Here is a 23,786-nt window from a genome sequence, read left to right on the forward strand (position 1 = left end):
CATGGTTTTTATTGAAGCTCTTCAGTTTGATCCAGAGTAAAGGAGATGCCAGAAGAGAATTGAAAGAAAAAATTGTTTTTCAGTCTCAAGGTTGTTTTTTTAAAAAGAAAACACCTACTTTGGAATTTCTAAGGCTCAATTCTACATTGAAAGCAATGTTTAACCAACATTTCCTTGCTCAGTGTTGCTCTGCAAGCCTGTGATTAATTGATTCAGCCTTCTCCTTACTCAGGTGATGAATGAATGAAGGGATGGCCACTTAAACCAAGTGATGGGGAGAAAGATCATTCTTTCTGAGAAACTGAAAAGAAAGAAAAATTTTACAGGCAAAAGACAAACAAGGTTATAAGTTGTGAACTGATCATTATACAAATGCTCTTTGACAATTATTAGTGTTTGGATTGCAGTTCTACTTTTTATGCTATCTTTAGTGACCAAAATGAAAAAAATCACAGTATTTCCTTTTTTTTTGGAGAAAGCTAATAATGATCCATGTTTCCTTGTGAAGAAAGGAGAATATCCAAAAAAAGTATCCAAAAATAAAACTTAACCCTCAAAGGCAACACCAAAGGACAGTCATGTTAATTGGAGGTCAAATCCTGAAGCACTGAATTCATTAAAAAAAAAAAAAAAAAAAAAAAGGTAAGCATAGATTAGAAGAGATGACTTTGTTTTTCATGAATCCTCAATTTTTCTTGCACCTCTGGACAACTGTGGCAGCAAAGCTGCAGAGATCTGGTGTCCAGCTCCTCACCCAATGCTGAAGGGAGATGAGGATTTCAGTTTCCCGAGCAAAGGAAGGAACTGAGTTTGTCTTAACAGGATGCATCCTACAGAATCTGTGTCCAAAGTACTGAGTCATACCTCCTGAAATAGTCAAGGTGCCTTACTCAGAAGAGAGACGTGAGACAACACACTCAAAACTGGGTTCAAGTAGAGGCATCCAAATTCTTCTGGGGCTTAATCTGCAGCCCTTGATCAGGCTTCACATGAATCTTACACATCCAGAATTCACAGTGAAATGTCAAGAGTTGTTTTTCAGATATTGAAAGGCAGTTCTTTGTGTATTTCGAGAAAAAAATTTGGCATGAATCATACTGGGAATGGAACATGGAAAATGCCTGATATTGTGAATGTATCTATATAGAGTTTTGTCTTATTTTGCCAAAGAGGAACCACTAGCGTGGAATAAATCTTACTCTTTTGAAAATTTGAACTATTGGATGAATGGAAAAGCCAGTTTAAACATTAAGCCCAGTCAATTAAATAAAGCATCTCTATTAAGAATAGGAAGCGTTTTCATAGAACAATTTAATGGTTTGGGTTGGAAGGGACCTTAAAGATTAACTACTTCCAAAACCCCTGACATGTGCAGGGACCCCTTTCCCTAGATCAAGGTACTCAACCCAGCCTTGAACACTTTCAGAGATGGGGCAGCCACAGCTTATCTTTGCAACCTGTTCCAATTTCTCACCATGCTCCAAATTAAGAATTTCTTCCTAAGATTCAATCTAAACAACTTTTCAGTTTAAATCCATTAATTCCCCCTTGTTCTATCATTACATGCCCTTGTCAAATGTTAAACTGTTGTACTGGAGTAACTGGAAATCTGGAGGATAACACAGCAGTTGACACAGATGACCAAATCATTGATCAAATACAGCGAGCACAGCTCTCAAAATTAGAAGTAAGGGTAAATTAGTGTACTTTGAATAGCAATGGAAGTGAGTGTTAGAAGGGAGGGCCTGGCTCACAACAGAGCTCAAAACCTGTTTCCCTGACTGTGATACAGAGCATGTGGGATGATGGATTTTTGGGAAAAAGAGAGCAGGAAGTTCAGATGACCAAATCATTGATCAAATACAGCGAGCACAGCTCTCAAAATTAGAAGTAAGGGTAAATTAGTGTACTTTGAATAGCAATGGAAGTGAGTGTTAGAAGGGAGGGCCTGGCTCACAACAGAGCTCAAAACCTGTTTCCCTGACTGATTGTGATACAGAGCATGTGGGATGATGGCTTTTTGGGAAAAAGAGAGCAGGAAGTTTGCTTTTGGTCCATGACTGATGAGCAGAGCAATGAAGAAGAGCTGAATTTGAAGCTGTGCTTCTGCACCTCAGAGGACACCATCAAGAGAAAATGAGTTCATCACTTTTTCGCATGGTGGAACAAACGTTTTAGAAAAACCTGGACGGATTCATGAAGGAAAAACAAGACTGCGTTAATGTAATGCGAGAGGCTTGAAAATGAGAGAGAATGGGAAACATCGCGCCTCGGAAAAGTACCAGCAGAGGTCAGCACAGCCGGGAGAATGGAGCAGCCGCCGCCGGGATGCTGCTGCTGCTGCTGGGATGCTGCTGCTGCTGCTGCCGGGATGCTGCTGGGATGCTGCAGGGCCGGCTGCGCGCCCCTTCCTGCTGAGTTGAAGTTGCTTCCTGCCAAGTTCGTAAGCGGCACACTCCACCCTCCATTCTGGGACAAAACAGCACCAGATATTGGTGTTCTCTTTATTCTGACTTCGTATGTGCTTTCCAAATTCAAGAAGGTGGCTTGACATAGCACTTTAAGTGAGGAAAAACTCTCACCTGAATTCTTTCATAGCAATAAAATTTCCTCTACAATTCATATAAAATGGAAGAAATCTAATTTTTCAATCTGTTAAGACACCCATCCTGCTGCATCTTTTACTTCACAATGCTGGTTCTCTCAGAACATTGTAGACATAAGAGCCAGAACATCATTCATCAGACTTAATCAGTAAAACCCTCCTTCCTCCATGGAGCTGTTTCTTCCAGGAAAACTCAGTTTCATGAATCATTTTATATCTGGATCACTTGATTCAAAACTAGTGTAGGAAACTGGATTTCCTTAATGTAAGGTGATACATCACACTTGTCTCTCTGGAGAATAGTGTTGGAACTTGGGCTCCTTCCAGAACAAATTATGGCAAATGCCAAAATGACCAATAAGAAAGGGAGGTCACATGTAGAAAGATAGACAGGGCTTGCTTCACATCATTCTGAAGCAGAGCAGTGCTGGTAAGAGAAATTTGGTTATAGCAGAGTTACATGAATTTCCAGTTATTGAGTTATGAAATAATTGATAACCATAGTGATGCAAAGCTTAAAGTAGTGCCAGTGATATCATGCCAGTAATTTCCTGGCTGAAAAGGACTTCAGCTGGTTGGGTGCTTCACTTAAAATGATGGGTGTTCTTTTCCAGATCCAAAGAGGCTGGATTTCTCTAATATTCAATATTTGCACTATCAATGGAAATTTAGATTTATGTTTTTCCAAAATAATGTATGAGGCACAGTGATTTTTCAGGGTGTATGTTGTATGAGGCTAGTGTTTTCTGAAGAGCTGGTAAGAACATCCAAGTGAAATTGTATTTCATCTCAGTAGACATAACCATATCACTGAGTAACTTTACATCGATGAGTATCATCACTGGTGTCTCATATAAAGACAGGAAAGAGAAATGTATCCAGCATTAATTCTGTGCAAAGACACCTGGGGCAGCTTTGTACCTGCTGCCAAACCAGCATGGCATGATGCAGCACTGGAAAGAGGTACTGACATGGGCCTGGAAGCAGTAGAGCTATTTTAACTGTGTTTTCCACATCATTTGATGTTAACCAGCCCACAGCAGTATTATTTAGGCATGTGATATCTACATGACTAAATTGCTTGCTATTCCAGAGCTTTTGCTTATGTGGCACAAGCTTAGATAACTCTGGTATCCACTGTATTGCACACTGTGGCGTCTTCCTCACTTGAGTCCCCAGGGAACAGAATTTACCAACATCTGTAGAGATATAATTTCTTATAAGGTTGAGGTAGCTGCAAAATGGATATGGGGCTCCACTTTGTACACCATTTTTAACTCAGAGTGTTTGTTTGGACTATCATGAAGACTATCTGCTATCTGCTATTGTTTTAAATATTGGTTGCTGTGAAACACCCAGTGGAAAAATATCTAGGAGCAGAAACATTAAGATATTCTCCATATCCACAGAGAAGTTTGAGTAGAAGTCCTACGGGAGCAGGACTTCCACAGCTACATAGTCAGAGGGCTGGGTCAGACCATCAGATTGTGGAGTTGTAACGACAAAAATTTATACAAAAACTTTTACTGTAGGCTAAATCCATAATAAATTCTAACAACGGTAAGATCTTGGGTATTACCCAGGTACAGAAATGGTTTTGGACTACTGAACATTTACCATTCTTCCTCAGTTTTCCTGCAAAAATTCCATTATTCAAGGTAATTGTTGGCAGACCCAGAGAGTGGAGGTCACAACAGCTGAAAGCGAGTTACAATGCCCTTGTGTGTGTAAAATGCATCACTTGTCCCTTTGTGTGGAAAGAAACACATGGAGCTGGATTTTTCTAATGCCAGTTGATGTTTAAGGCCTCAATTCCCTGATAGGGATTGAACAAAGAAAACTGCGTTTTGAAGACGCCGTTTAAGTTCAAGACAGGAAAAAGTAATGCAGCTTATCACCATTAGCTTTCTTTTTGTCTGAAATCAGTAATGTGCAGTGTTTTGGTTTTTTTTTTTTTCCTGACATAAACAGAATCAGTGTTTGTTTAATAATATACAACTTTCTAAATGACAGAGATTATGAATAAGATCAAGGGCTAAAGAGAAGAGCTGTTATGTAATGGTAGGGCTCCCTCCTACCCTAAGAAGAAATATGACATTTTTGAATATCCAAAAATAACCCCATTAATGTATAGCAAATTGGTTAATAAAATTATTTTCCTGCTCTTTTTTTAGGCCTGCATGGGACTGGCATATTTGGCAGAAAATGTTGTCTGTGAACTGCTATTACTGATATAAATGGTGGAGCAACCTCATGTTTTTCTGGTAACTATTAATGTTATGTAGCTGGGTTTTATTGTAATACAAAGCCCTTGCAGCTCCTTAATACAGAGAAAGGCATAAAAATGAGTACCTCTGAGCACAGAGAAACACAGCATCACTTGTGACTACACAATTAAAAAAGGTGTCTGTGCATTCCCATTATGTGCAAAAAGGGAAAAGCCAATATCATATATCAAATGGAGTCAAGGATACTGCTTGACACGGATTAGTTTATATTAAAGAAATGTAGCACCATGCATCAGGGAACATTAGTGAAACCTGACCTCATCCATCACTGGCTCTCAGGCTAGTGTAGCCACATCCATTTGTTTCATGAAAATTCAGGACTGAGCATCCGTTTATATTGGGTAATCCTTATACTGCATCGTATTACACTAGACAGAAACTCAGTACAGTAAGTCATTATCATTTACTCCTGCTAAAATCAACACAACTGTCACTTACCACTTAGGCACTCCTGTTACACAAACTAGTGCCAACAAAAAACCCTCAGACCTCAAAACCGAAAAATAGCTGTCAGGACATATTTATGAGGCACAGCCTTAGATCTCACCAGGGGATATCACACAGGCTGAGTGTGTTTCTGATGATGACAACACAGTGACATGAAATAACGATGCCAAAAAGCTGAACTTTCTCCCCTGAAACGCACCCCCTGGCTCAAACCCATCACTGTGAGAACCAGACTCAGTTGTGTTCAGATGGGTGTGTCTCATGTAATGTTAAGTATTCAGAGTCCTGGCAGGGAGGGTGTTGGACCCCTGGATCTGCAACCTGCTAGGGCTGCAAATGGAGGCCATAGGTGATGTCTTAGTGTCCCTAAGGTGGTACTGTAATTGGTCAGTTAAGTCCCACCATTGACATATTTTCTGATTTCAGAGAAGTTCAGCCTGCTTTTTTTCTGAGCAAAGGGTTAACAGATTAACAACACAAACTCATTGTCTTGGGTAGAAAAAGCAGTGATGCTGTATGTAAAAGTATTCATATTAAAACACAAAATGTCAGTTTTGGAAAAGTACAGGGTCAAACATCAAGGAAATACATGTGAAGTTTTATTCCATAATTTCTCATGTGAATTATATTTTTGGATCATGGCACTCACTTTTTAATCCCCAACATGCAGCTCTTTTTTCAAAAATCCATTCATACCAGAACAGTCAGGGAGGGCGAGGACCAGAGAGAAAGTCTCCTTGGGTTCCTGTTGTGAAAGGAGTTTGGATTTTCATAGTATGGTACATGCTGCTATGTAAATCATGTGCCTCAAGTTTTACCTCTGGGCCTTCTGGAATCTCTTTGTGTCCCTGAGTCAAGTAACTCAGCTTCAATCATCAAGGTACCTCAGAGAAAATTATAATAGGGCATTATTTTATAATTAAGAATGGAAATTCAGTCTCCCAAATGGTCATGAAATTAATCCCTTTTCATCTAGCATTTTCAGAATGAGAAACCTAGTCTAATGCATCTCTTGACAGTAGCAACAAAATCATCATCCATCACTTTGCACCAGGGAAGTCCCTTCATTTGCTTCATTTTCAGTCTGGGAATACCATCTTCACACAAATGAATGAACACCAGAAAAACAGCCCTTCAGATAAATTGCCTCCTGGGGGTATATATCTTTAGATACTGCATTGCATTCATATATTAATATTATATGCATTACCTTTCCCATAAGATGAATAAAGTCCCCCTACAGCAGAAATCACCCTCTATATATTCACTTAATGATCAGGATAAACCTGCTACATTACCTTTAGTGTGGGAATCCTGATTGGAAACCAGGAAAACACCAGAGGAAAGGAAAAGGTCCTTTATGGTACTGAAAAGTAAATGCAATGGAATGTGCAGCTGATAGCCCTACACAGGCAAAAAGCTACTGTAACAACCTTGCACAAACACTAAACACACATTCAATTCTAAATAACCTTCATATTTCTCCATATATTGAGTACAATTATACAGTGATAAATTATATTGAGTCTGGGAACCTTTCTAGAGAAAGAAAATAACATCTGTTTCTTTAATTCAGCAAAGAAACTTTGTCCCGTGTTTATGTTTGTAGAGGAAAAAGACTCAGACTTTTACTTACCTAATATTTGTTTTTTGCATTCTAGGAAGATCATCAGTAAGATCTTTGCAAATAAAGCATATAACTGTTCCTTCAAACAGCAGTAAATTACAGATTACTGTAATTGGGTGTCAGAGTGTTGGAAATATTTTTAAGGTAAAGGTGTGCATGAGGCTCAAGACAATTATATTTTATGAAATTGTAAGCATTGCTTAATAGAATGTTGTCAATTAAGGGAGTTTGGTATTAGTTTTATCACATAATTTCAGTAAAAATAAAAGATTCTCAGGCTTAAATTTTATGTTGAAGAAATTAAAATTCATTCATCTTAGAGAAAAGCAAGTGCATATAGAAGCTGATGTTCAAACCTCTGGAAGACCTTGATTGTGTCAGCAATAGGCCTTCAGAGCTATTGAAATGAATGTCTGTAACAGGTGGATCAGCATGGTCCTGGTCAAAATCAGATGGAGAAATATATTGTAAATAGAAGGAATATTATATTGGAGTAAAAAAAAAGTATTTTTCTCTCATTCTTCATACCATTTAATTAAATGCATTTTTTATTGAGCACATATACTGCATTGAACAAAAGAGACTCCAGTAGAGGAATGTTCCACACTTGGAAGAGAAAATCAGAATGCCGTCAAAAATATATTTCTCTAAAAAGGAACAAACTTCTTATGGATCTACAGGAATTTTGATGCTTGAGTCTCACCACCTGGTTTAAAAGCTGTAGTTGCAGTCTGTCAGGGTGTACTATTCACCTCTTACACCCTGACAATCAGAATGCAAAACAGGCATTTGTTGCAGCTGTGATTTGCATAGGCAAATACCAGGATATATTTCACTTTACACTGAGGGAAACTGGCTTCATATATTAGTGGGAAATTCAGCAGGAATGGTTATATCACAGTAAGATATGGGTGGGCTGGGCCCATGGCTCCTGCAGATGAAGTGCAGGATTGGGGTGGATTCTCAAGGGTCTATTCCCTCCATCAGATGGTAATTTTGCACTGAAGATCAGTACAAATTAGGTAGATTGAATTCTTTTTAAAATCAAAAATATTTTATAAAGCAAAAAATAATACCCCGCCCACCTGCACAGAAAACTGGTCTCATGTACTGAGAAACAGAAGTGCCTTTTCAAAGGCTTTAAGCAAGGTATTGCAGGGACCAGCAATAAAACTTGACATCCCCAAATAACTTGTGCCGTGACAATGCTCTTCGATCTCTCTTGCCTAAACATGTATAAACAAATGGATGCACTACTGGTCTGATAACCAGCAACTCTCTCTTCAGGTTTCTCATTCCATATGTGAGAAGTGGTTATAAAATATCACTGAATCTTTGAAAAACACTAAATCTTAGTTCAATTTACATCAGGAAAATGTAACTCCATGCTTCACTGTCTGTTGGAGGAACGCATGCATCACCGTAGATGTGGAGTAGTCAGCAGTTGCTTTTCATGCTCTTTATTCTGAGGAAATGTTTTTCCAGGCTTCACTTTTCATTAGAGATCCTTGCCCACATGTATCATTCTGTGAAATGCAGAGTGGGTATAATAAATCATATTACCACAGAGAGATGCCACCACACATTACTCTAAAGAAATGCTATCTCATGATTTTTTTTTTAATGTTGAGGAAAGGTAAATCTTTTGCATCACTTAACATAATGGGAACACAGCCTGGCAGTGAGCAACTTGGACTGGGAGAAATATTGATATATTTCAAATCTTTTGCTAGAATAGCATATGAATAAAAAGCATATAATTGCTTCATTACAAATCTCTCAATCTAAACAGTTAGCTGTTACACATTCTGGTTATCTCTGCCAGAGGTAGCTGATGATGGAATTTTCCAGTCCTACCATGTAATCTTGCCATGTGGATAGGGCTTGAAGTCTTGTTGCCCAGAACACAAGAGTAGTTTTTGCCTGCTTTCCTTCCTTCCTTCCTTCCTTCCTTCCTTCCTTCCTTTCTCTCTTTAGAAAGACCCTGGTTTGTGGAATGAAGACAATATTATATTTTGGTTCCTTTGAGAGAGGTGGGTTCCCAGAGCTTTCAAGGCTTTCTTTGTAATAATTGGAATAATAATAATATTAATAATAGAAAAATAACAACAATGACAACAACAACTCATTGCCGACTGGAACATAATCATATAATCTTCAAAAGTTTGATTGTTTATTTCATTATAATTTTTTGTGGCCATGTTACACTTCTTGTAAACTTTTGAAACTCAAGATTAATTCATCCCATAGACTCAGTGTGCTCCGTATGATTCATGTACATACTCAATATCCACCTTTCACTCCCTGCCCCCCGTGATACACGAGATGTTGCTTCAGTTGTGAATCTTCCTCATGATATATAGCAGGGGCTTTCAAAAGTGGTTTCAAGTGCCATTTCCAGTTGTGAGATATTCTGAAAGGATTGTTTTCTCTATGGAAAGTGTCCTTTTCACTGTTGCACCATGTAAACTAGAATTATTTCCTGACATGTCTTCTAGACTTCACATGAACAACCAGATATTTGCAACTAACCTGAGTGCTACTCAATCAGTGGAGGCATCAGTGTTGCTGTGCTGTGCTCAGATGTGAAATTACGATACTGTGGGTTTTGCAGTCATTTTTGAGCCAGCTTCCTTTCAGAATTCCTTAATCTACAGAAAGTTTCAAGGGACACAAGGTCTGGAATAACAATCTTTCCACGCACATAGTGAAGCTTGGCTGTTGGGCTCAACCCATCCACTATGACCACCAGTAGTCCCTTTCAGGCAGTGTGCAACATTTCCTCTTCGAGTGCTTTAGCCTTTGCATTCAGCCATCATCCTCTGGAGTCCACCAAGCTCTTGTGTCACTCAAGTCCCAGGCTGTGAGCATTACCAACCCCCTCTGGCATGAGCCTGGTGAAGAGACACCAGGAGATGAGTGGAGTGGTCACTTACAAGAGCACTTGCCAACACAGGTGCTTCAGCATCTGCATATCATAGAAGTGGTTTTTCTTTCTGTCCACTAATGCAATGATTTTGCAGTTATCATACCCACAAATACAACTCTCAAGCAGAAGCAGAGTATTTAAAACCATTGTTACTTTGAGTGTTGGCCACATTTGTAAAAAGCAGCTCTGAAATGTATCATTAATGACACAGTTTCTTTTAACTCCAAAATTTTGTAGTACATTTATTCAGTTTGACTGCATTTAAAATCCCTCCAGGCTTTCCCTTTAAATAACTACAAGAAGCTTCTTCCTCATCTGATATTTTACACAATAAAACTTTTGAAGAAGTTAAAGCTATAATATTGATGTATTGATGCCTGCAGCACAGCAAACTACTTTCAGTAACAGCTGTCAGGCTCAGTGTTGCATCAGATCTCTTGATAGTGTTTATAATTTACTTATCTTCCAAGAGATAGCCAATGAATGTGGACAAGAATTTGTAACAAATTGCTTCTTTCTTTTCTTTCCCCTGTATATCAAAAATATCACCGACCTTGCCAATTATAGACTGGTTTTTTATTGGCAATATAACAGCAGAACTGGACACTGCTAGTTTTGACAAGGATGTATCTGCCTTTTACTGTTAGATTTTCATGTTTTGCCTATATATATATATATATATATATATATATATATATGTATGGATTTTGGAGATACATGTGCTTATGCACAAATATTCTTCCATATTTGAGTATTTTTTCTACAAGTTTCTTTTTCTTTTTCTTTTTCTTTTTCTTTTTCTTTTTCTCGTTGTCTTTTTCTTTTTCTTTTCCTTTTCTATCTTGCCATCACAGATTACTTCATCTTGTTGAGCAGAAATAAAGAATGCTGCACATTACCAAGAATCTATGAATGAGTCCTACTAGGGGAATTTAGGATTGTTGTCATAAATTTTCTTAGAACATTGACAATAAATGGAAAATCACTTTCACTACTAACTGAGATAAGTGTCAAGAAAGAGAGATAATATGTGACAGTACAAGATTAAAAATTCTTTTTTGGTTATCTTACTTTATGGCTCTTGCTTGGATTTGTGTTATCAGAAGAGGCTTCAGCTCTTTCTCACCTCAGTGCTGTCTGTTGGTAGATCTCAGTTAGTCTTTCTGAAAGCCAGAGTTATAAAGTGCAATGGAAACTAGTCTATCATAATAATGGTGTTAGAATCTCTAAAGTCTTGGGAGGACATGTAGGTCACTTATCAATAACATTGTCTCACAGGTTAGGAAGAACCCTAAGAGAAACCAACCTACCCATGGTTATTAGTAAGAATAACAAGATATTGGGTATTCTTTGCTTCCATTTCAGTCTCTGAGCATTCTTATTAGAGTATACATTATTATTAATTAGTTAATTAATTAGTAGATTCTATTTCTAGGCATGTGACTGGAAACTTATTCAAGTGATGACTGCAAATATTCCTTGGAAAAAAATCTCAGGGTTTCCAAGAAAACTGAGGAATTGTCCAAGTCCAGAAAGTTTGCAAGAAAATATGAAGGTCAGATCACAAGATGAAGGGGCTTTGTGAAATTCTGGTTCCTAATCTTATAGCAACCAGTAGAGTAATTCAGGAGTTTTACTAAGGCTATAATACTAAAATCTGTCACTTGCTATCTTTGTACCAATGAGATGCATGTGACTTATCCTAAACATTTACAGATTCCCCCACCCCATCCCTATCAGAGGGTCAAGAAGGTCTCCCACTAACTTTCATAGTGGCTTGGAGGTGAGCCATGATGTGATACAGGCAGCTGTACAGGAAGAGGTGTGATGACAAGGTACATTCCCATGAAAGAAAGTTTGTGACAAACAACAGAGGAAATTCCTCTGGTTTTATCCAGGTTGTACCTTGGCTTTGACTTCCTAGCAGCATTTAAACCCAAAGATCAATTAATGCCCACAGGCAAGGAAGAGGTCACACAAACCATGCTCTGCAGTAATAGTACTTCACTCTCAGTAATGGATGGTTTGGCCAAGACCTGAGCCTTTCCCTAAGAGGGACAGGCCACCAACATTCCACAACTCTATCCCTTTGCTTACACCTACTATTTTGCATTACTTCAACCTTACCATGAAGCTGCTGAGAAGGATTATTCAGTGAAGAAATGTTTGTTTTTCCTATGGCACACTTTCAGACCTCAACAGTTATTCAGAAATACCTGATGGCCCACATTCGTGGCCATGTGGGAGATGGCCATACATGTCTGTTAATGAGTTTATGATTTCAGATTTAGTTTCCATCTCTTACCTCTCTATCTGCTGTTCATAATAATGAGCTCAGGGACCTGATTCACTGGGAGGAGGGGAATCCCTTAACATTTTTTTTCCTCATTCCCACTAACAGAAGTAGTACTGGGACATAATTGTGCTTGTAATCTCAGAGGTGTTTCTGCTGCATTCTTTCAAACCAGCAAAGAGCAAATTTTCAAAGATATGAGGAAGTCTCTATTTGTTTTCCACCCTGAGAGGAGAAGAATGGTCTAAAGTCAAGAAGTTTTTGCATCAATCCTTTTGGGGAAACTTAAAGTAAATCTAAAACCTCTTTGAAACTTACGCAAGCATAATTCAAAGGATGAGGTCAAAACCAGCGGAGAGCACGAACACACCACCAAAGTAAAAATTAGACACAACTTTTGCTAAAGCTATAAAGGGGGAAACACACAGCTTTTAAAAATGTCCTTAATTACATCTTTCTTCAGCTCAGATTGCTTGCATCCCTAGAGGGAAGAATGCCCAATATAAAGAGGAGGTCTTGTTGTATTTGTAAAGATTGCCATTGTTTGGAGTGATTCAAAAGATGAAAAGGAGCCCAGTGTGAGAGAAACAAGAGAGATCATGCAGTCCAACACCACTGAAAAGGCTTAGGGAGGCAGAGATGCAATTTCTGGGCATCATGCAATTTCTGAAATAACATCTGTTCCAATTAACCTCTTGTCCCTGAGAGTCTGAGCTCTCCATGAGGCTGAAACACAAGGTAGTTATCAAGCTGTCCCCTGGCTGGCAGTCCATGAGGAGAACAGCCCAGCAGCCAACTCGGTGGGCCCTAGCAAGGTGAGATGCAAGGCTTGCCATCCGTGAAGAAAGACAGTAAGGAAAATAACAACAACCTCCAAATCAGCAAACTCTCCTGATACACAAGTCATCCAGGACCATGCCTTATTATCAGGGCTCAGTATATGTCCAGAGACTATCTTTGAGACAAAGCAACACTAGACTCCTGATGCCGTTTAAAAGAAGAATGAACACCCTCCATTGTAGCAGAAAAAGGAGAAAAGCAATTGCTAAAATGATTTTGTATCCTGAACAGTTTTTGAAATACTGCTTTCAAAATCACAAAATCCAAGGTGGAAGAAATGGCAAGCAGGAGGTAACTCTAGGTTATTCAATATTTGAGAGAAAAAAGGCACTAACTTTGAAGTACTACCAGCAAATATGGCAGCACATGAGAATTAAAAGAGGAAAAGCCCCAGTATCACTAAAGATTTATGTAACAGGCCAAGTTCAGCATTCAGGAAAACTGATTTATCAAATAGACAGCTTCTTAAAAGAAAGTAGTGAAGGGGCATCTATCCCAGTCCTAGTCCAGGATATATTCCTCTGAAAATCTTTATAGCTGCATACATAGTTACTGGTGCAAGCCTTGGCCTTTAAAAGCACAAACTCTTAGTGTGTACAAATTCTTCCTACAAAAGATTGAAAAAGGGAAACTGCAGTATCCAGGTGTGTGTGGAAAGATTTGTGTGAATTAAGAAGGTCAGCGGGAAAGAGGCCTTCCAGTCTAGTCTTAATCCCTGAGTTTATAAAATGTTACAGATACTATTTACTCACCTTGTGCTGCACTTTCCAAATCTGGAATTTTTGTATTGCTGTTTGCACTGAAGATAATGGGAATTAAGGCCAAGTGTATTGGAAAAATATTACGCAATTCTACAGCTTCCCATATCTTCAGAAGCTAGGGCTAACTCCAGGAAATAGGTGTTCATCATAGGTAGAAAACATGGGAAGGGGTAAGTCAATTCCTGATACATGGATCACTCTTTTCCATTCACAAACACTGAGACCCCTACACTGGGTGACCACGAGTGTATGCCCATTTTTTGTTCTCCCGCAGGCTTCATGCTTTTGTATCTGGTGTATTGTGAAGACTCAGGGGCTTTCCCTCAGATGCCCCTCTCTAGTTGCTCAAGGAGGGGTTACAGGGCTTCTGTAGGGTATCATCTTGTCATTAATGTGTGTGGTTTTTCGCCATGTTTTTGCTTCCAAACACTGCTATGAAAAAAATGTGTTTTGAAAGCATCACCCCCATGATGTCAGCTCTCTGGGTGATAGGAATGTACCCCTCGTGTGACATTATCACCTGAATTTGAGCAACTGGAGTAGGAAACCAGGAAACCTGTTCTTCTTGCTGAATAACTATTCTCAGTCATGAGACTCCTTCTCTGCTGTGGTGATCAGCTCTGTTTGACAAAGAAAGTCCCTATAAACTGCCCTTCTGGAGTCAGAGAGGATTTGCTGTCTCATTCCACTGGTGTATTAGGTGCAGGATCTCACTTCTGCTCTTACCCTGTGGAGATGAATAATGACTTCCAACAGCTCTAAATAACACCTCAGCTGGTAAATCTCCTGTCTCCTTCAGCTGTGCTGCCTGGAATATGCAGCTGAGCAGCTTGCTGCCTGGACAAACACCTCAGTCAGGACATATTAGAATGTGATCTGTCAAACAGCAGTTATACAATGGAAATATTAATGTTTTATTGTGCTGCTGCAGGTGCTATTTTTGCTTTAACTGAAATGATAACATGTGCCCCAGTCATGTTCCCAGGAAGAGGATGGCTGCTTTTTCAGCCTCTTACTTTCAGTCATACACAAAGAAATTTTCCCTAGACCACAGGGTTGCATCTGCCCAAAAAGAGCACTTAAAAAGCTACCTTCACTCACAGCTCACATTGTCCTCAGCTCAGTACACACATGACTTTTTCTCTTGATTTTCCCAGGAAGAACAGGGGTGATCTTGCTACCTTGTTTGCTACAGCAATCCCAGGAAGAAGACGATGCACATTTTGAGAACAATAGTGGTTTTATCAAGGGGACACCTTGCCCAGTGATTAAAACAGTCATTGCAAATTCTTCTTTTTCCTGTTTTTAATCACTTTAATCTGGTTAGAAGTCTGCACCCATTCTGCTGGTTTACATCCACTGGTTGTTTTGCATCTCATGCATATAATTCTTGAAATTTCTGTGTGATTATTAATGAGTCACAATGAATTATTGTTGGTGTGCTAATTTACAAATCTCTCTGAAATTCACCATGGTCATTAGTAAAGATTTGGTTTGGATTATGTGACTCATTTCTGTGGATGAAAATTTGAATGGACTATGTTAAATTGCTATTATTTTGGATAATATTTTTATTATTAATGTTATTTTTACAAGTGCTAGTGAACCATTGTTTGGCAATAGGAAATAGTTTTTTTACCTCAGAAAATGTTCTGGGAACTGATTAGATTCCTCAGTGCTGGAGTATGACAGAATCTAAGTGGAAAATGTTTCTGCACAATGCAGAACTGTGGAAAAATCCTAGGAAGATTTTGGCACAGTGACTGACCATAGATAGTTACAAGGTAAGTAAACAATGCATACAAACAGCAAAATTCATCTCTCTCAGCAGTTGGTAAGAATTTTGTTACTTAGCTTGAAAAGGTCAGAGTGCCTAACTCCTACCTGCATCTGAGGAGACTTGAGCTTGATCATCTCAAATCACTCCCTCCCCAGTTCCCATAGGTCCTCAGTCAAATTGGCAGCCTGTAGTCTGCCCAGAACCTGACTCTTTCTCCTTTCTTCTTGGCAACAGTGTTGTATTTTGTGTACAATGTGTTAATATTCACTGAAGCAGGGCTGCACATCTAGAACTTCTCCTTCCCAGTTGAGTGCTCTAACCTCTAGACTGTGGAATATTTCCTCTGGATCCAGTTCCAGCACAAAGGCTATTTATTTATGCTGTTCAGATTGATAGAACTTCAACAGAAAGACAGAGAATCACATTCACAAATGTGTTATATGGTCTGGTGATGAGACTCTCTGCCTAGTAGAAAAGAGATATCTGGAGGTAAAAGAGGTAGTTAAAAATAAGTGTCCTTTGACCCATGGTATCCCAGTATCTGGCTAGCCCATTATCCTCTAAACTACTTGGGCAAAAGGGTTTTCATCAGCTCTGGCTCTTCCTTTGTCATCTGTAGGAGCAGATCTGGGAATTCCTATCAGCCTTGGTCTGCAAGCATTGCTATTACCTTGTAACTGCTGTGCCTCGGGTATAAGTTAGATGATTTAGCACTGCATCCTCCCACACTCATTTTCAAAGATTTCTGGATATGTAATTAACTCAGCTCTGTACATTCTGCACCTGAGACAAGCACCTAACCATTTGGCACAGCAGTTCTACTCACCACAGTACTCAGGACTTTTGTTGGATCTGTTTGTCACTTTCTAAATTAGGTAGTTCTCTTAGTCTAGCAGCAGTAAATATCTTTGGCAGAAACATAGGTGCCTGGCAACTGAGAGGAATTTTCAGACTTCAGATCTGAAAAAGGCAGTTAGATGCCTGTCCTTCAGAGGCATTGGAGATGCTGCTCTTCAAACACGACCAAGGACTGCTCAGTACAAGAAAAGTGTCATGATTTAGGACCTTGAAAAATGTTTTTGAGCAGATGTCTGATGAATACAGCCAAGGTCAGAAAGTGTGAATAAAACCACAACATGTTTTGCTAAGTGGAGAAAAGTGAAGCTGGAGCACAAGCAGTGCAGAATACAACTATATCAGAATCACTCAGTGTGAAAACATAATTCTATACGTGTGAGGAAGAACCAGCCCTTAAAAGAAAGTACAAAAAGCAGTAAAAAGCCACAGAAAGGGACAAAGTTCCCAAATGCACTTTAAGAAAGATATCATTTTAAGTCTGTCTAATTTCTGCATTTGAGTCACACACAGGATCTGGATGTCCTTGAGCTATGATGTGGATTATTATTCTTTCTGCTGCTATCAGCATATCCAAGGTCACTTGCTCTGCTTCATCTCAGCTGGGTCAGGAAGGCATTGCTGACTCACAGTGCTTCAAGAAAAGACTGCAGGAGGGAGAGTGTGCTGGTATTAGGGGCAGGTGAAGTAATGGAATCCATTACAGCAGCTACAAGACTCTTCAGGGAATGGCCAGTGGCTCCTTATGTCACTGCCTAGAGCCCTGCAAGATCCCCCAGTGTAATTCTTCAGTCACTCAAAGCAGATGGCCCAGGGCAGAGGTGGGTGGATATGCACAATCCTCCTGTGCCACTGCAGCAGGACAGTGGCTAGTGCCACAACAGACAGCTTTCGTGGCTATTGCTTTCTGCTGGGGCCAAACTATGTGGGGTGGGTGTATCTTTAGGACTACAGCATTGGTTGTGCACAGATGTGCTGGCTGCTGTGGCTGTCCATTATGCTGGATGAGCTCAGCCTTCATGGTGCCTCTTGGATGTGACAGGGACCTTTATAGCTGCCACAGTCCAGAGGGGCTGTGGGGTGAGTGAACTTAGGAAACACCAGGGCAGTGGTGAGGAGTCCTTTTCCTCTATCCTTTCTTGCTCAACTCCTGATTGAATGAGGAGCACCAAAAACTTCTTCCCACTTCAGGTCAATTATGTTTCCCAAGTTACTCAATTTTCCCTCATAAAGTTACTCAATTTTCCCTCAATATCAGTGTAGACCCTTGCACCAGGACCCATCTTGGACAGCCAGAATAATTCTCACAATTACCTTCAAGGTATTTTAGTTGATATTAAACTAAGCCTTGTGTAAACAAGGAGCTCATACATTTAAATTATCCTCTGAGAGACGCTGCTAGCTCTTAATGAAGCTTTCCCCATACATAGGGCTCTGTTTTGAATCTGCCCTTAGCAGTTAGTGATACAATTTGCAACTTTTACATCACTGAATTGAATGGACTAATTTGTCTTGCCTTTTCTCAGCTGCTGACTTTCACAAGATTTGTGGGAATATAAATATATTTGACACTTTATTTTTTTTTTTAATTTGGCTTGAAACTAAGTCAACAGTTTGCACAGTCTTTAGAAGGGCAAAGGACAGACAGATAACAGGACCTAAGTTTCACTGCCCTTGGAAGACAGGCTAAAAGACCTATTTCTTTTTCCTAGCAGTCCTTAAGGGATTTCATGATGAAAGAACATGCCTGGAAAGCTAAATAATAAGGAAACTGTCATAAAAAGCAATGGCATTTTGTAGAAAACACAAGGTGAAACAATTTGCTTCCATCTGATTGGTGATATGTCATATTTATGCAGGGAAATAGGTCTCTGAAAAATGTAATAATGGCTCACATATGAGCCATCTTTTATAAATGGCTTCTTCTCTTTTATGAGTAGATTATTAACTCTCTACATACCATAAACAGAAGAAGATCTTGGATGTCCTAGGGAATTTCTCAGAGAAGGGATGGACCAGAGCCTGTGTTAATTGACACCAAGCCTTAAATTTTGAATATTCACCAATGCTGAGAGTAACATGAATGCCAAAAATAGACAAATGGCTGAAATTTGGATCTATCTTTCAGATGTTTTTTGGAAGATTTTTGACAATATGTTCAGTTTGCAGATCATTTTATTGCACCCTGCACATTTCTCTCCAGTTGTGAAGTGAACAGCTGGAGATGCTTTGGGCTCATTTCCTCCTGGTAGACCTCTGGCTGTGGGGCCTTGCACTAAAGGATATATTCCCATCCCACCACAAGCTTAACCATGTAAGAGCCTCTGATCTGGAGCTCTGCAAACACACCAGCCCTGGCATTCCTTTTTGTTGAGCAGGAAATTCAATCTCGAAACCAGCAGGTTTTCATACATAGATTAGTGTCTGTGTGCAAGAGTGAGGGATTTTTGCTGGCCAATGCATGTGTGTATCCATGCTCCTGGGCAGATCAGTATAGTCAAAGGAGTGTACACTATCAAATTCTGGCTCCACTCTAAGCTCTCAGGCAAACAGAAATTGCTCAGGAAAATTGAACTATGACTACATGAGAAGAAAATATAATAAAATAAATTTTAAAAAATAATAAAAATTCAATATTTAGCTATAGCAGTTGAATTTGACCTATCCTCAGCTTTCTCTTTTGGGATTTTAAATCCCTTTCAGTGGCCCCAGGCCTGCATCTTTCACTTCCTCTGCCTCTGAAGCAATGATGTTTTGTGAATGACTTGGTGCTGTAGTCACACTCTGACAGCATTCATAGGCAGGGCAGCTCCTGGTGCTGGCAGGATTTGCTTATGAAATTGTTTCTAAACCAGAGGTGTCATAAGAGCTTCCAAGCTCCTGTCCAGGATAGAACCTGGACAAGAGGAGGAGAACACATTTAAAAGCTTCTTTCTTTTGCCTCCCAAGGGAGGAAAATGGGCTGTAAAAGCCCAGCAGTCTGTGAGGACTTCTGACTGATCCCTCTGGACCCCAGAGAATAACAGGTCATTTCAGCTGCAGAAAAATTGTCAGCTATGGCAGCAGTGAACGCTGTGAGTTCACTCACTGGTGGGTCTGGAGTTTAGCCTGACAACAGCAATCACACCTCAGCTGGAAGTCTGCTTCCTGTGACAAATTGGATTGCATCTGGCTGTTCCCCAGGGTTCCTGTCTTCTCCTGAAGCACCCAGATCAACTTCCCAGATTTTTCTGAAATATCTTGCTGTAAACATGTATAGAAAATGCAGTGGAGCTACCTGTGCCAGAGCAGCTGTGCCAGTTGTGTGTTTAGCTGTACCCTGGAGGATCAGATGTAGGTCTGTGTGCTGTGTTGGTGTATGTGTCAGACCTGTTTGAGAAAGAAAGTGACTGAAACAGATACAAGGTCACCTACCCTTCATACCACTGTTTGAATTGGTCCCTGATACAAGAAGTTTGCATAACTCCTTTTTCTTAGAGCAGATCTTTCAATTAGTTGAACAAGAGAGGAGTTAGGCCAGTGCTGAGGATTTGTGAAAGTCTTACCTACAGCATTGTCAGGAACTGGCCATTCAGTATGAATTAGAGAAAGAACAGATGACTTGAAATCTTATAGCCCAAATCCTATTAAGACATAACAGTTCACTTTTCCTGTGCAGCTTGAGAAGATAAGAAAGGAAGGCTGTAGATAGAAAAATATGTCTTGAAGGGTTTGTGTCCTTTCCTTTGTTGATGACATTCTATGAGATATAGAGAGAAAGACCCAGGAAAAGCCTAAGAGCCTAAGGGGACAATCTTGACAGAGCTCCAACTAGTAATTCCTTTAGGCTTTTTACTTCAGTCCTGCTTTCCAGTGTTAGTCATATCTGCACAGAGGCTGGGGAATTATTCCTCTATCTTCAAGTTTTCCTTTCCTCAGTTAGATATATTGATTTTCTACTCTGCTCTTCCACGCTCTTGAAATTACCAGTGCACTCTTATCCCCAAATCCCTTTGTCTTCCCCACTTGCCAAGTCAGGGTTTACAGCCCCACACTCTTGAATCCTGCCAGATATTACAGGAACCCCACGACCACAGTCACTGATCTATAAGTAGCCAGGGAGGTCAAGGGCGAGGCAGGAAAATATTGCAAGTCCTGTCTTCTGGGGGCTGTAGCTGGGGCTCAGTTCCAGGAGGCACAGAGTGTGACCTGCAGGGAGCTGAGGGATCCTTTTTGGGGGGGGCTCACCCCCACCCTGATGGCTCCACAGCAGACACTAAATAATGCTGCAGTGGCGGCTGCTGAGCTGCAACTGCTGCTGGTGACACCGCTCATCATCGTCTCCCGTCACCATCTGCCAGTTTTATAGAGACATTGTCTTGTGCTCTCCACTTAGGATAGGAGTTGTGGGGGCCCGAATTCTTCTGTGGAGCCATTCTCTCTAGCACCTGTGGAGACAGTTAGTATTGATAGTGCTTTTGTGGAGGGGGACTCCTCTGCCTTCCATGGGATCTTTTCCAGAGGACAAATATTGCTGTTTAACTGTTCTTCTCCAGATTTGACTAGAGATCAGAAAGTTAGGAAGTGTCCTCTGCAAAGTCTGGCACTAATGCAAGACCCCATGGTGGCCAGTCCAGGGCAGACTGCCCTGCCAGGATGGTTCTTTTTCCCTGACAGTTGGAGAGCTGCAGGCAAGTAGCAGTTTTGTGTAGTATTACATTATTATATATAGCAGGCATAATACAAAATGAATGAGTGTTTCTCTTAGAGTGAACGAATGAATTGCAATCCCACATCCAGAGAATTTGGAGCTGGGGAGCATGCTGTGAAACTGTTAATAAAGAAATATGTTTGCATCAAATGGCATAATTTCCTTTCTTTGAAATAAAATGTTTGATGGATTTGGGGTTTAATCTGATTTCACATACAGAATATATATCACATCTTATCCTGTAAAAGCATCTGCTAAGCCTGGCCACATGCATACACAGATGCTGATTTTACAACACATGCAGTGATAGGCACCTGAGAAACTGAGATCAGTGAAAAACTGATAATGTGTTCTTGACACCACAGAGTGTGAAAGGAATTTACAGTGAATAGAGACAGTTCAAGTAAAAACGAAAGTGAATGAGGGCTCTGAGTTAATAGCCATAGCATCTTTGTCCTTTATTCTTCCCAAAGTAAGTAGGTAAGGGAGCAACAATGCAATGTTTGCTGGAGAGCTCATTAGCACTAATGGTATTTTGATATCAAGCAGGGCTGGAAGGTGAACTTCGAAAATGTGAAGGTGACTGGGAGGCAGTTTTATCACATGCATGTAGGATAATACCAGCAAATTGAAAAGTGTTCTCAGACTAGAACGGCCAAGATATTTCCTTTCTGGAAAGACAGGAACCTCCGGTTTCCAATTTAAAACATGTTCCCTGGATCTTAACCACTTCACCTGTATGAGCGAAGCAGAGCCAGACACCCCAGAAGCTCCTGCTGCAAACTGCAGCCAGCCACTGCAATGTCCCACCAGCAGAACCATGGTGGGCAAAAGGTGCCCACACCCTTCTCCTGTCAACCCTGCAGAAGACACGAGGGGTTCAACACAGAGCTGCCATGCTCCCAGCCCCCCAGGTCCTCAAGGATTAGCATAGGGAGTGGCTGTGAACACAGAGACCAGGCATGATGGCATCCTTGGTGAAGGCATCCAGGCCCCTGGTGTTACAACATCACAAGATTTAGGCACTGAGCTCAGGCTGTTACGAGTGGCTAGACACCTGGGAAAAAACTGGCAAATTCCCTCTCTGTGTACTGCCTGCCCTTCACAGTCTGTTGGAGGTAGGTTAAAATAATGCAGGTTGATTTTGGTGAACTGGCTAATTCCAGTAAATAGCAGGATTGAGAATTGTGTTTGCCATCTCTGCTTTGCTGCTCAGTGTAAAAACCCTAGGTGTGGTGCTCTGGCAGCTCTCAGGATTTAGCAAGCAATGAAGACTAATGGAGTGAAGTTTTTTAGATTTTATTCAGGATAGATACATTCAGGGAAAAAGTAGAAGCTTTCAGGATATTTAGGATAAAAATTAGAAAACTATTTAGATTATATTAATGGATCTGTTGGTCTAGAGATTTACAGATTACAGGATCTATGGGTCTAGAGGTGTTACAGGTAATATTTTCATCTTTTACAAACCAACATACCCATATGTGAAACAAGGCAGGGCCTGACTGAAGCAATACTAGAGGTTTTTAAAAAGAATTTAAGTACCAGAACAGCACTGAAATGCTGGCTAGCTAGATATTGAAATACTTCTGAAAATCTAGGATTGAGAACCTATGGAAAATTTTTAGTAGCAGGCTTTTGCTAAGAAAGGCAGTAAAAGGGATTGAAGATATAACTGTGTTTCTTGGAGGGTGGTTAGCTAGACTGAATAATTAAGGGCATTGAACTCCAGAGAAGAATGAAAATTACTTTGGAGTAAAGGTGATCTAAATGGAGAGCTTTAATTTTAAACCCTTTGCACTACGGGAATGGAGTAAGGTCACGTTTGAAGGATTAGATTCTGCTGCCTCAGTTTTGGCTGTGCTTCAAATGACAAACCCAGATGGAGATAACTTTCAGCTCGGTGTTCCTCCAAGAAAGACAAGTGTGAGGTCAGACTCGTGGTGACAGACCATAGCACCTGCTGCAGAAGGGATGGCCTGGCCTGTTTGCCTCTGACCACAGCTAACAGGCAATCCCTGCCACCAATCAGTCCCCAATAGGGGGGTGAACTCGGGTTTTTCAATCAGACTGTTTATAAAATATTAAATACCTCTTCAGGCACAATAAATACCATCAGCTTCAGCATAACCTGAAAACAACTAAAACGAGCCAAACCTGAACATACTTAATTTACTGAGAGAGCAGTTCATGCTCTTTGTCCCACCTACACTCCCTCACAGTTGTCACTTTTCTCAAGGAGATGACAGAAGGAAGTCTGCCTTTACAGACTTGCCTATGGCTCCAGGAAGTCAGACATAAGACCTAATGTTTCTATCCTCTTCCAGAGATCCAGAAGGTTTTGAGGGGGTTGTGTTTGTAGGCTTCCATTGGTATTTCTAAATATTAGGACATTTTAATCAATTTTCATGGGACAGCTAGTGCCATGACCTCATCTTTCTCTTTTTTTTTTTTTGTTGTTGACTTTCATTCTGTTTAGAAATTATCTGGAGACTTTTAGCTCCTGATTTTAATAATTCTGATTTGCCCTTCAGTGACAACTTATCTTGAATGAAGTTTCTGAGGGTTACTTAGTCTTTTATCAAGAAGGAAGCATTTTTAGAGATGTGTTAACTATTAACAGTTGTACAATATGACCTTAAAGGTCTTTTCCAATGTAAATGATTTTATG

The sequence above is a fragment of the Onychostruthus taczanowskii genome, unplaced genomic scaffold (genome assembly GCF_017590055.1).
Source record: "Onychostruthus taczanowskii isolate IOZ18803 unplaced genomic scaffold, ASM1759005v1 scaffold4, whole genome shotgun sequence".
In the NCBI taxonomy this organism is placed as follows: Eukaryota; Metazoa; Chordata; class Aves; order Passeriformes; family Passeridae; genus Onychostruthus; species Onychostruthus taczanowskii.